The sequence below is a fragment of the Gopherus flavomarginatus genome, chromosome 3 (genome assembly GCF_025201925.1).
Source record: "Gopherus flavomarginatus isolate rGopFla2 chromosome 3, rGopFla2.mat.asm, whole genome shotgun sequence".
In the NCBI taxonomy this organism is placed as follows: domain Eukaryota; kingdom Metazoa; phylum Chordata; order Testudines; family Testudinidae; genus Gopherus; species Gopherus flavomarginatus.
This window is the reverse complement of record NC_066619.1, coordinates 34,185,797-34,199,887: the sequence shown is the minus strand read 5'-3', so window position 1 is coordinate 34,199,887 and position 14,091 is coordinate 34,185,797. Positions and strand designations below refer to the sequence as shown.

The 14,091-nt window shown below is 44.8% G+C and overlaps 1 protein-coding gene across 2 annotated transcripts in view; it reads right to left on the bottom strand.

Moving 5' to 3' along the window:
* The window catches only part of ITGA2 (integrin subunit alpha 2), a 100,640-nt gene that overhangs the window by 71,366 nt on the left and 15,183 nt on the right, over positions 1–14,091 (bottom strand). The gene's annotated exons all lie outside the window — the stretch shown is intronic.

The following is a 14,091-nucleotide window of genomic DNA, read 5'->3' as shown; positions in this document are numbered from 1 at the left end:
GCTTCCCACCCATCTATAAATAACCACCACCAATATATAGGACTTATATAACTGGTTAATATGAAATCACCTAAAAGTTAGCTCAAAGATCAATTCTGACTGTGCGTGCTACCCATACAAACTATAACTGTGTGTTAATCAGAAAATAGTACAGCTGAAAAAATCATAGTGAGCCCTACATTCCAGAATGGATAGTTATACCGATTTCTGTTTACACATACATTACATATGATAACATTTATGTACTAACAGTTATCTTACATGAGATATAAGAAATCCTAAAGTTCCTTAATATTTATGATAGGAGTTTAAAGGATTCCTTATAATTGGGATCTTTAAGAGTTTCTTCCAATCTATGACATGTTTCAAAGTCTTAGCTTAAGAACAGGGGCATCATCTCAGAAAGATTCAGGGGTGGGGAAGGACACAGTTGGGTCAGCACATAAATTATTATATATGATTATATTGTATCCTGCAAAGTTGAGGCAGCGGTTGGGGTAGTGGAAGACATAATGGAGAATATAGACCTATGAAAAGCCTACAGGGAGGGTGAGGAGGAAGAGGAACTACCCCTCCACCCAATAGCAAATGCTGCCCCTGCTTAAGAATTAAGGGAACATGTCAATGCATTCCTTCAGCCTTAATGGGTATGTCAGTAGTTACTGTGCCTGACTTTTTCAGGCAGTCTCAAGACCAGTTTTGGAAGAGCTTTTAAGAGGGATACCAGTCATGGACACAGGCATCCTGAATACAGCCCATCATATTACACACTATATATTGAGCATGTGATGTTCTAAAGCAGCAGTTCTCAAATTTTAGCAACCCGAGAACCCCCATTTTGATTTAAAGTTTTTGGGGATCCCCAATCCCTCCTGCTCAGCCCCAGCCATGCTCCACTCCACCCCTTCCCCCAAGGCCCCACCCCTGTTCCACCCCTTCTTGCCCCCACTCACTCCATCTCCCCTCTCTCCACCGTTCACTCTCCCTCATCCTCACTCACTTCCACCAGGCTGGGATAAGGAGTTTGGGTGCAGGAAGAGGTGCGGAATGCAGGCTCTACGAGGGAATTTGGGTGCAGGGCTTTGAGCTGGGAAAGGCAGTCAGGGAGCAGGAGGTGGTGAGGGGTGCAGGCTCCAGCTGGGCGGTGCTTACTTTGGGAGGCTCCCAAAAGTGACTGGCACATCTCTCTGGCAGTGGCTACAGTGCCTGGCCAATGGGAGCTGCGGAATCAGTGCTCGAGGCAGGGGCAGCATGCAAAGACCCCTTGCGCCCCCCCAAGGACGACAGGGACATGCAGCTGCTTCCAGGAGCAACACAAAGCCAGGGCAGGCAGGGAGCCTGCCTTAGACCCACTGCATCACCGGACTTTAGTGCCTAAAATCTCCCAGTTTGGCATCAGTAGCCTCTGGGAGATAGAACCTGATTCCAGGAGACTTCTAGTGAAACCGGGAGGGTTGGCAACCTTAGTTGATCAGCGGGGCTAGTAGCCCCAGATGTGATTTTGCACCTTCCCCTGATCGCACCCCATCCCCACTGTTCCCCCTCCCTCCCAGCGCCTCCTGCACGCCGGCCCCACTGTGCAGGAGATGCTGGGAGGGAGGGGAAGGAGTTGATCCGCTGGGCTTGCGGACCCCCTGCAGTACTCTTGGGGACCCCCAGGCTTCTGTAGACCCCAGTTTGATCAACGCTGTTCTAAAATGAAACCTGAGGGTGCAAAATCCACTTAAAATAAGCAACATTTCAATAAACTCTCCTAAAACCGTATCTTAACCCAAAATATATAAGGAGAAAGCAAAATGTTCCTCACATAAAAATACACATAGCTTAGAATTAAAGAATATCAGGGTTGGAAGGGACCTCAGGAGTCATCTAGTCCAACCCCCTGCTCGAAGCAGGACCAATCCCCAAATAAATCATCCCAGCCAGGGCTCTGCCAAGCCTGATCTTAAAAACCTCTAAGGAAGGAGATTCCACCACCTCCCTCGGTAACTCGTTCCAGTGCTTCACTACCCTCCTAGAGAAAAAGTTTTTCCTAATATCCAATCTAAACCTCCCCCATGGCAACTTGAGATCATTACTCCTTGTTCTGTCATCTGGTACCACTGAGAACAGTCTAGATCCATCTTCTTTGGAACCCCCTCTCAGGTAGTTGAAAGCAGCTATCAAATCCCCCCTCATTCTTCTCCTCTGCAGACTAAACAATCCCAGTTCCCTCAGCCTCTCCTGCATATTTATTAACATTTGGTGATGAACTTAAGACAGGAAATCATATATTAGTCATACCAAACAACCATTATCTACTGATGACTACTTGAAAGTGAGTAATTACCTTTCGCTACAAGTCAAGTCATTTAAGAAATATGGTTAAGAATGAAAGAACTTCCTTTGCCACTAAACGTCTGATTGGTATTGTGGAGAAGGAAGGATATGAACAGACATAATACTGTGTATATTTCACAATACTTCCTACAGTAATCACAATCACCTACACTAGCAGTTGAATGGATCTTTTAAAGGCATTTCATATGTAAAAACTTGATTACCGTAAAGCTATTGCCAATATATCTGTTGTGTTCCCAACTCCCGGCACTTTATCTCAACACCATCTTTAAGTTGCATCTTAATTTATTCTCACGTTATCAGTCAAAAATCATACATAATTGAACAGTGCAGTAGCTAACAGCATCTCACTTAAGACTCTTGGTACTAACATATGGAACTGATATTATAAGAAATTGCCTGAGAGTCTCCTGTAACATTATTGTGTATTCTATTTTGCCCCATGTTACTACACATAGACCAGTGGAGGAGTGGAAACCTGGATGGGCCCCCAATTTATGGCAGACTGGCAATGACCAAAATGCTGAGATCATTTTAGTGAAGACTCATTGTCACTCTGCTCAGTCTGTTGCGCAGGCAGCCCACCTGCTCCTCACTCCACTCAGCAGCAGAGCCTAGGCCCGCTCAGGTCTGGTGAGTGGGAGCAGCACACTCCAGCAGGGCAGGGGATTGCAGGCCATCAGCGCCAATGCTCACTTGCGCTACTGTGGAGTTAGCTCCAGCCTGGAAGGTGCTGCGTTTGCAGTTAACTCTGCCCAGGCTCGCTGTAATGCTGGGTGGCTCATCCATAATGTGACGAGGGAGATCCATGGGGGGAATGGAACCTGTCTCTGTGGGCTGGCAGAGGCAATACAGTCCTGGAGACAGCACAGAGCTATGTGCCAGGGATATCCCTTAGCCTGCTCCTCCGCTGGCATCCTCTGAGTTGCTGGACTGAGACAAGCCCAGCTGCAGAAAACTGCCTGTCTCCCCTCTGATCTTACCCACCGCCTGCTCCACCACCTTCTGACTTGCCTCCTCCTCTTCTCCTACCACTACCCCCACTTTCTGCCCCGCCTCCTCCCCCCTACTCATAATTCCCCTTCTGCAATCACCACAGCACTCTTTCTACTATCCATTACCCCTTACACACGACTTCCATTTGCCCCTTCCCCCACCTACTTTCATCAAGCCAGCCAATCAGTGCTAGTAAGAAGTGACCTTGAAAATATGTATCATCTGAAGTATCTCTGTCAACGCACCAGCCCGATCTAACCCAATATTGCTTCACAGTATCAGCTCCAGGTATAAGTCCAGATCCTGGTGAACATGATCTGGTATTGTCCAGCACCTGAAAAATTTTCAGCTGCACTATGTGCACTGGGACAGCCTGGAGAGTGCAGGGGGGAGGGAGGGAGGGAGCAGTAACGTGTAGCCCTGGGGGCACTCTATTCCTCATTGCCCATGGAAAGTCATGAACTCTGGGCTGCAGCCCCTGTTTTCACAGCTACCCTGTCCAGGGCAGGAGGCTCAGGCAAGTGCCACGGCCTCCAGTCCCCTGCAACCCAACCAGCAGCACCAGAACTTTGGCAGGGGCTTCTCCATTGGACAGGTATGCAGGTGCCCCAGCCTGTTACCTCCTGCCTCACCTATGATCAGGCCAGCTGGCACCCCTTTCCCCATGGCAAGGGAGGAGCACTTTACCACTCCACAGGCCAAAAATCTGAGCACCTGTGCTGGCTACAGTGAGGCTGCTGCCAGAGTCTCCTCTTTAAGTCAGGAGGGCATGGGGCATGCATACCCTTTGAAAATTTTCTAGAGGCACCCAGCCTTCATGTGTCATTGAAGTTCAAGTAACAAATGAGCTAGTATCTTGGGTCTGGTCTACACTTCAGTTAGGTCAACACAAGGCAGCTTACGTCAACCTAACTATGGAGTGTCTACACTTAAATTTCACTCCTGCTGATGTTACTGCCCTGCTACGCCGACTTAATAACTTCACCTCTATGAGCGACATAGAGTCATGGTTGAAGTAGTTAGGTCAATGCAGTGTAAGTGTTAATGTTGACTGTTAATTTCAGGAGCCTTCCACACTGACAATACAATCAATACAAGAACCCTGGTGAGGATGAGCACCACTGACACAAGGAGCATAGTGTAAACATACACAAGCAATGTGATTACTGAGGCAGCTGTATGCCAACATAAGTTAGATTGACTTAATTTTGTAGCATAGACATAGCCTTACTTAATTTAATTTTATTACTTCTTAACGCCATTTAGGCATTAGTGGCTAAATCCTACAAAAATTATCTCGTTCTAGAAACTGGAATTAGATTTCTGCACTTGGCCTGGGAAGGTGCCCCCGAACTAGCATTTAACTGATATCATTGAAAAGGTTGGACTGCCCTTACTAAGTGAACCACATTGAATATATTAAGAACTGTTTCGAGTTCTCTCTTATTTGTTTTACTTCATTCAAATGTTAATTGCTTTGGGCTCAGTGCAGAAAATAATTCTCTTTTTCTCCTGGGAAGCTGCAACACTGAAGAGGACCTATGACTTTTTCCTGTAATAAATGTAGTTGCCAATCAAATCCATGGCCATGTATAGTACTTACATTACAACAGGTATATACAGATTTTTTTCCCCTACTTTATACATCAAAGTACAGTACCTGGGAACAAGAAATTCAGACAATTGTGTAATAAAAATGTCAAGAGAGACAAGGTGGGTGAGGTAATATCTTTTACTGGACCTGTTTGTGAGAGCCTTGTCTCTCAAATATCCTGGGATCAACACAGCTACAACCCTGCCTACAAAAAATGCCATGTCTATTTTAGACCTTTTTTCAGCTTATGATCAAACAAAAGCTCTCTTATGCACTTACACATGCCAATCACTGCACTGCCTATGTTTTTAAGTATTATATATTCTTGGCTGGAAATATTTAGTAGCTGTTGCCTTCACACAACTCATTTTCAGAATCCAAGATCCTCCTGATATGAAGTCTGCCCTACTAGCTGGATTTTCTGGGCTTCCAGTGAGAGAGATCTATATTTTCATTTAGTGATCACAGTGAAAGATTAGTCAGGCATCCAAAAGTTACCAATCTGAACTTCTGTTTGTAAATACTACCACATATACAGCCACATAAATAAGCTTGTACACTGGTTTTATTTCTTTTAAAGTGAATCCTTGCTGAGTATTCTCTATGAGTATCCCAAAAAACTACAATCCCTTTCCTTCATTTATAGGTGAAAACCGGGAGAAGTAAATTCATTCCAGAATCCTTTGCACTCCTTGGAAGGAAGTTCCTGCAACAGCCAGCTCACAGGATTTGGGAGCATATTTGAAACCTCCTGCACATATCTCACCAGAAAGAGAGACACTCCTTTAGAAAAAGAACTGGGTAGACAAAAAGTACATCTAGGGAAGAAAGGTTCACAACTTGTCTGCTGGCAACATTCCAATAAAATGCCAGTATCCTTTTAGGATGGGCAGCATCATTATGCATTCACCTATTCAGTCCATGTCTAATGCCTCTCCTGGCATACATAATAGGTGCCAGGGATGATGGGTGCATAGCTGCTTTACATACCTACATCACTATTTCCTTGCTGCTATTACAATGCAGAGTAATACGTGTTCAGGCTGTGCACATTTAAGTCTGAACATTTGGGAAGTCTTTCCATAAATATAAATTACTTGTCTAAAAATGCCTATAACAACTTCTTTATTACTATTTTTTAAATACTTTCCACATTTTGGTAAAAGCTAAAGCAAGGTTTTCCGATATAACAAAGCATGTAATGTGCACCCTGCCTCTAAGTGATATTTCAATTACAAACTTAAAAACAAACAAAAATCCTTGTGGGTTCCACTTGGATTGTTTGTTTGTTTTTAAATAAGTAGGCTACAAACTGCCTTAAGAGCAATACGTAAACATGTCATGGAAAGTCAGTTAAGATGAAAATGAGAGTTATGATCCAGTGCCCTGATTATCACCGAGAACAAAAATAATTTTATATTTAGCAGTATCAAATGTTATGAAACAAAAGGAGATTTTATTGGTATTTGATTACTTGTTACAAGTTCATGCAGCAAAACTTATGTTACTAATGGATTTATTATTAGTGTGTATTTCATGTCATAAAGGTATTGTTTTGTCTTCAGATTAAAATTTTGTTAAAAAGTAATTATTTACTACAATGAGAAGACAATGCCATAGTTCACCATGTTGACACAAACCATGGCAGAATCATATCGGAATGTGGACTCATTTTAATTAGACCAAAGCTCTGCACTGGATAAAATATTTTGTTAAATTCGCTGATGTAGTTAATTATATCTTGGACTGTCATAACCTTAGTCCCAGATTTGGACCTTAGCGTCCAAAATATGGGGGTTAGTATGAAAACCTTCAAGCTTAGTTACCAGCTTGGACCTGGTACCTGCTGCCACCACCCAAAAAAATTAGAGTGTTTTGGGGCACTCTGGTCCCTCTGAAAAACCTTCCCTGGGGACCCCAAGACCCAAATCCCTTGAGTCTCACAACAAAGGGAAATAATCCTTTTTCCCTTCCCCCCTCCAGATGCTCCTGGAGAGATACACAGACATAAGCTCTGTGAAACTACACAGAGTGACTCCCCCTCTCTGTTTCCAGTCCTGGAAGCAAAAAGTACTTTCCTATTCCCCCAGAGGGAATGCAAAGTCAGGCTAGCAATCCAACACACAGATCTCCCCTTGACTTCTTCCTCCCACCAATTCCCTGGTGAGTACAGACTCAATTTCCCTGAAGTAAAGAAAAACTCCAACAGGTCTTAAAAGAAAGCTTTATATAAAAAGAAAGAAAAATACATACAAATGTTCTCTCTGTATTAGATGATACAACACAGGGTCAATTGCTTAAAAGAATATTGAATAAACAGCCTTATTCAAAAAGAATACAAATCAAAGCACTCCAGCACTTATATTCATGCAAATACCAAAGAAAAGAAACCATAGAACTTACTATCTGATCTCTTTGTCCTTACACTTAGAAACAGAAGATTAGAAAGTAGAACTACTTCTCCAAAGCTCAGAGAAAGCAGGCAGCCAGAAAAACAAAGACTCAGACACACAATTCCCTCCACCCAAAGTTGAAAAAATCCAGTTTCCTGATTGGTCCTCTGGTCAGGTGCTTCAGGTGAAAGAGACATTAACCCTTAGCTATCTGTTTATGACATGGACATACAGAAAAAAGTCTAATAAATACTGCAAAAGTAGGCATAATTATAAAGACATGGTAGAGACTCAAAGATCAAACACGACAGGCCCACTTTGAAGTTTTACATGTGGTACAAAAGTCGTACATACCATTTAAACTATTCTCCCAGTAAGAAAACTTTCTGTGACTATGTCACCCCTTTTCCAATGAACATGGTATAAACTTCTCTTTACCACGTACCCATAAGCCACACAACCAAAACAGAGGTAGCCTGTAACATTAGACTATGCTACATTTGTATTCCATTCAGTATTCATATTGCTAAAAATCCACACAGCTGTCTAATCCTCAAGAAAGAAGTAGATCTTTCCCCAAAACCAAGGCTACATTTTGCTTTAAATATGCACACATCTGCAACACTGTCCACTATGTTATTTAATGGCATCAAAGCTCCTCTTGGTGCAATGGGGAGAATGGTATGTCACGGAGTTGGTTACAACACCCTGAACCTGAGGGCCAACCACAGCCCTGATGGCTTTTAGAGTTGCTTCCATACAGCTCTAAAATTGCACCAATGATATAGGTTTCTTAATAAACCCTGGAGCAGCAGAGGATGGGCATAGCATAGTGGAGCTCTATCATGCCCCCTTTCCACTCCCAACACCCCCCAAAAAGAGGGAGCATGGTCTGTCTGGAACAGGCCCAGATCCAGCACTCCTACAGCCAACAGGGAATTTCCCAATATACCAGAGGGAATTCTCTGCTGGGAGTCTGTATTCAGGTTACAGCCCCTTTACACTATATGACCAGGACAAAGGGGCCAAATCTCAGTTGAAAATCTGGTCAAATGTTGGGAAAGGTTGATAAAGATAAGAGGAAGAGGGAAAGACAAGAAAATAACTCAGGAAGCTATACAGTATGACCCATTATAGTGTCATAGGAAGGAGTCATCAGGAGTTGTAGTAGGAGTCATCAGATGCTGCTGTTACATGACAAGCAGAAGTTCTTTTGAGGTATGTCTACACTACAATCACACCACATGATTACAGCGTAGACATAACCTGAGGGTATGTCTATATTAGAAATGCAACAGTGCCATAGCAGCTACATAGCTGCAAAGCAGACAACTACACCAACAGCGTAGACACTACACACTCCAGTCTTCTATCACGGCAGTTAATCCACACCCTCAAGAGCTAATAGCTAGGTCAACAGAAGTATTCTTCCATTGACTTAGGGTGTGTCTACACTACGAAACAAGTTCGAATTTATAGAAGTTGGTTTTTCAGACATCGTTTTCATACAGTCGACTGTGTGTGTCCCCACAAAAAAAATGCTCTAAGTGCATTAAGATGGTGGACTGGGTCCACAGTACTGGGGCTAGCATCGACTTCTGGAGCATTGCACTGTGAGTAGCTATCCCACAGTTCCCACATTCTCCGCTGCCCAGTGGGATTCTGGGTTCAGATCCCAATGCCTGATGGAGCAAAAACAGTGTCGCTGGTGGTTCTGGGTAAATGTCATCAGGCCCCCCTCTCCCTCTCTGACTCCGTGATAGCAACGGCAGACAATGGTTTCATGCCTTTTTTCCTGCGTTACATGTGCAGACGCCATACCACGGCAAGCATGGAATCTGCACAGCTGACTGTCACCATAACTCTCCTGGGTGTTGGCAGACGTTGGACTGCATTGCTACATAGCAGCAGCTCCTTGCCTTTTGGCAGCAGACGGTGCATTATGACTGGTAGCTGTCATCGTCATATTCCTGGGTGCTCTTTTAACCAACCTTGGTGAAGTCAGTCACACGTGCCTGGGCAGACTCCTTCTGCTGAGCACCCAGGAGACGACAATGGCTAGCAGTCAAACTGCACCATCTGCTGCCACCCTAAAGATGTAAAAGATAGATGGAATGGATCAAAACAAGAAATAGACCCAATTTGTTTTGTATTCATTTGCTTCCTCCTGCCCTCTGTGAAATCAATGGCCCGCTGGTTTTGAGTTTGATCCTTGAGGGGGCCATTCTGTGTGTGACAGTTGTTTGTGTTTCTCCTTGATGCAAAGCCACCCCCTTTGTGGACTGTAATTCCCTGTAAGCTGTGTCATCAGTCGCCCCTCCCTCCGTCAGAGCAGACAATCGTTTCACGCCTTTTTTCAGCCCAGATGGCATAGCACTGGGATCATGGAGCCCACTGAGATCACTGTAGCAATTATGAGCACTGTAAACTCCACATGCAGTATCCTGGAGTCTATGCAGAACCAGAACCTGCCAAAGCAAAACCAGGTGAGGAGGCGATGGCAGCGCGCTGACGAGACTGATGAGGACCTAGACATGGACATAGACTTCTCGCAAAGTACGGGCCCCAGTAATGTGCACATCATGGTATTAATGGGGCAGGTTCATGCTGTGGAACACCGATTCTGGGCCCAGGAAACAAGCACAGACTGGTGGGACCACATAGTGTTGCAGGTCTGGGACGATTCCCAGTGGCTGCGAAACTTTTGCATGCGTAGGGGAACTTTCATGGAATTTTGTGACTTGCTTTTCCCTTCCCTGAAGCACCAGAATACCAAGATGAGAGCAGCCCTCACAGTTGAGAAGTGAGTGGTGATAGCCCTGTAGAAGCTTACAATGCCAGACAGCTACCGGTCAGTCAGGCATCAATTTGGAGTGGGCAAATCTACTGTGGGGGCTGCTGTGATCCAAGTAGTCCACGCAGTAAAAGATCTGCTGATATGAAGGGTAGTGACTCTGGGAAATGTGCAGGTCATGGTGGATGGCTTTGCTGCAATGGGATTCCCTAACTGTGGTGGGGCGATACACGGAACCCATATCTCTATCTTGGCACCGGAGCACGAAGCCAGCGAGTACATAAACCCAAAGGGGTACTTTTCAATGCTGCTGCAAGCACTGGTGGATCAAAAGGGACGTTTCACCAACATCAATGTGGGATGGCCGGGAAAGGTACATGACGCTCACATCTTCAAGAACTCTGATCTGTTTCAAAAGCTGCAGGAAGGGACTTTCTTCCCAGACCAGAAAATAACCATTGGAGATGTTCAAATGCCTATAGTTACCCTTGGGGACTCAGCCTACCCCTTAATGCCATGGCTCATGAACCCATACACAGGCAGCCTGGACAGTACTCAGGAGCTGTTCAACTATAGGCTGAGCAAGTGCAGAATGGTGGTAGAATGTGCATTTGGACGTTTAAAAGCGCGCTGGCGCAGTTTACTGATTTGGATAGACCTCAGCGAAACCAATATTCCCATTGTTATTATTGCTTGCTGCGTGCTCCACAATATCTGTGAGAGTAAGGGAGCGACATTGAGGGTGGGAGGTTGAGGCAAATAGCCTGGCCGCTGATTACGTGCAGCCAGACACCAGGGCGGTTAGAAGAGCACAGCAGGATGTGCTGTGCATCAGAGAAGCTTTGAAAACCAGTTTCATGAATGGCCAGACTACGGTGTGAAAGTTCTGTTTGTTTCTCCATGATGAACACCGCCCCCCTTGATTCACTCTACTTCCCTGTAAGCTAAACACCCTCTCATCCCCCTCTTCGATCACTGCTTGCAGAGGCAATAAAGTCATTGTTGCTTCACATTCATACATTCTTTATTAATTCATCACACAAATAGAGGGATAACTGCCAAGGTAGTCCGGGAAGGGTGTGGGAGGAGGGAAGGACAAGGCCACATCTCACTTTAAAACTTAAACTTAAAAACTTTAAAACTTATTGAAGGCCAGCCTTCTGTTGCTTGGGCAATTCTCTGGGGTGGAGTGGCTGGGTGGCCGGAGGCCCCCCGACCGTGTTCTTGGGCTCTGGGTGAGGAGGCTATGGAACTTGGGGAGGAGGGCGGTTCGTTACACAGGGGCCGTAGTGGCGGTCTGTGCTCTTGCTGCCTTTCCTGCAGCTCAACCATATGCTGGAGCATATCAGTTTGATGCTCCAGCAGTTGAAGCAACTCTTGCCTTCTGTCAGCAAGCTGACGTCACCTATCCTCTTCAGACTGCCAGCTCTCCTCACGTTCCTGTTGTGCTTTCCTGCACTCTGACATTGTCTGCCTCCATGCTTTCTGGTGTGCTCTGTCAGTCTGGGAGGACAGCAGGAGCTCTGAGAACATCTCATCCCGAGTGCATTTTTTTCACCTTTTAATCTTCGCTAGCCTCTGCGAAGGAGAAACATTTGTGGCTGCTGGGGGGAAAAAAAGGGAGATTGGTGGTGAAAAAGACACATTTTAGAGAACAATAAGATCACTCTTTCCCATTAAACCTTGCTGTTCACATTACACAGCACATGTGCCTTCATTACAAGGTAGCATTTTGCCTCTAATTATATTGAGGGCCTGCTGGTGTGGGGTGAGAGATAACTCATGCAGTGCCAGGCAACAGAATTCGGCTTGCAGGCAGCCATGGTAAGCCAGTGTCTTTTGGCTTCTTTAACTTTCATAACATGTGGGAACGGTTTCAAAGAGCAGTGCCCTCATTTCCCATACCAAGCAGCCATTGGGTTGGCTATTTAAAACGGGTTTGCAATTTGAAAGGAGGGACTGTGATTTGCAGGTTAGCATGCAGCACAAACCCAAATAACCCCCCACACCACGCTATTCTCTGGGATGATCACTTCATCCCTCCCCACACCACGTGTCTAACAGCGGGGAACATTTCTGTTCAGCCACAGGCAAACAGTCCAGCACGAACGGGCACCTCTGAATGTCCCCTTAATAATAGCACCCTATTTCAACCAGGTGACCATGAATGATCTCTCTCTCTGCGTTATCTTCAGGAGAGTGATAAGGAATGGATGTTGTCTGAATGCCAGCAAACACCAGGATTTCCGCTCCATCCCTATACGTTAACAGACTTTTGCAGTAGCTGTACTGGCCACGAATGCCAGGGCAGATTAATCATTAAACACGCTTGCCTTTAAACCATGTGTAATATTTACAAAGGTACACTCACCAGAGGGCCCTTCTCTGCCTACAGGGTCTGTGAGCATGCCTTGGGTAGGCTCCAGGTCCAGGGTGAGAAACATATCTTGGCTGTTGGGGGAAACCGGTTTCTCCGCTTCCTTGCTGTGAGCTATCTTCCTCGTCCCCCAAACCTGCTTCCTTGATGCATGATTCTCCATTGATGGAGTCAAAGCACAGGGTTGAGGTAGTAGTTGCTGCACCCCATAGCATGGAATGCAGCTCAGGGTAGAAGTGGCATGTCTATGGCTCTGCTCCGGACCTTCCATTTGCCTCTCTGGTTTTGTGGTAGGCTAGCCTTAGCTCCTTAATTTTTACGCGGCACTGCTGTGTGTCCCTGTTGTGGCCTCTTTGAGACTTTTTCTAATGTTTTGGCATTTCGTTTACTGGAACGAAGTTCAGCTAGCATGAATTCGTCTCCCCATATGGCGAGCAGATCCTGTACCTCCCATTCGGTCCACGCGGGAGCTCTTTCGTGATCCTGGGACTCCATCATGGTTACCTGTGCTGATGAGAGCTGCACTCACCTGTACCTTGCCATGCTGGCCAAATAGGAAATGAAATTCAAAAGTTTGCGGGCCTTTTCCTGTCTACCTGACCGGTGCATCTGAGCTGAGAGTGCTGTTCAGAGCGGTCACAATGGAGCACTCTGGGATAGCTCCCGGAGGCCAATACCATTGAATTGTGTCCACACTACCCCAAATTTGACTCGGCAAAGCCGATTTCAGCTCTAATCCCATCGGGGGTGGAGTAAAGAAATTGATTTAAAGAGCCCTTTAAGTCAAAAAAAAGGGCTTCTTCGTGTGGATAGGTCCAGGCTTAAATCAAAGTAACGCTGTTAAATTGACCTAAAGTCATAGTGTAGACCAGGCCTTAGCTGCATCTACAGTGAGGGTTAGGTCAACATAATTATTACTCACAACTGTGAAAAATTTCACAACCTGTGCAACATAGCTTGGTCGACCTAAGTTTTAGGTGTATATCAGACCTCAACATGCAAGTAATTTTGTAGAAACACTGTATTATTGTTAATTTTATAATTAAGTTTATTTTGGGGAGTTGTTGCAAGCAGCAGTACTGCATTAAATTGCTCTCACTAGAGTTTTTTAAAATGGCTGCTTGATATTTCTGGAAGAGGGTATTATTTATATGCCATTTGTGTCTACTTCTGTCCAAAGACTCACATATATAAATGTGTAAATAAACGAGTTACTCTAAGAAAATATCCACACTACACAGCACTGTCTCTCCTCCAGTGTGAAAATGAACTGCAAGGCCCTGAGATCTGCCACAGTTGGCACAGTGACAACAGGAAAGAAAAAGGTGGAGAGAAAACAGGAAGAGAAAGAAGATAAATGCAAGAGAGATGCTGGTCAAGTAATACTTGGCACATATATAATTTAATTTTACTGGAATTAAATAATCTGATTCACATTGTTATGGTATCTGACTATAGCTAGTCACATGCTATTCAGCAAATATATTACTAGTGGAACAAGTCAAATATATTCACTGATTATGTATTTATTTTTGCTTTTTGACCAAATTTAGCAATGAGGGTTTTTTAAAAAAAATTAATGGGAAGTTTATTGATA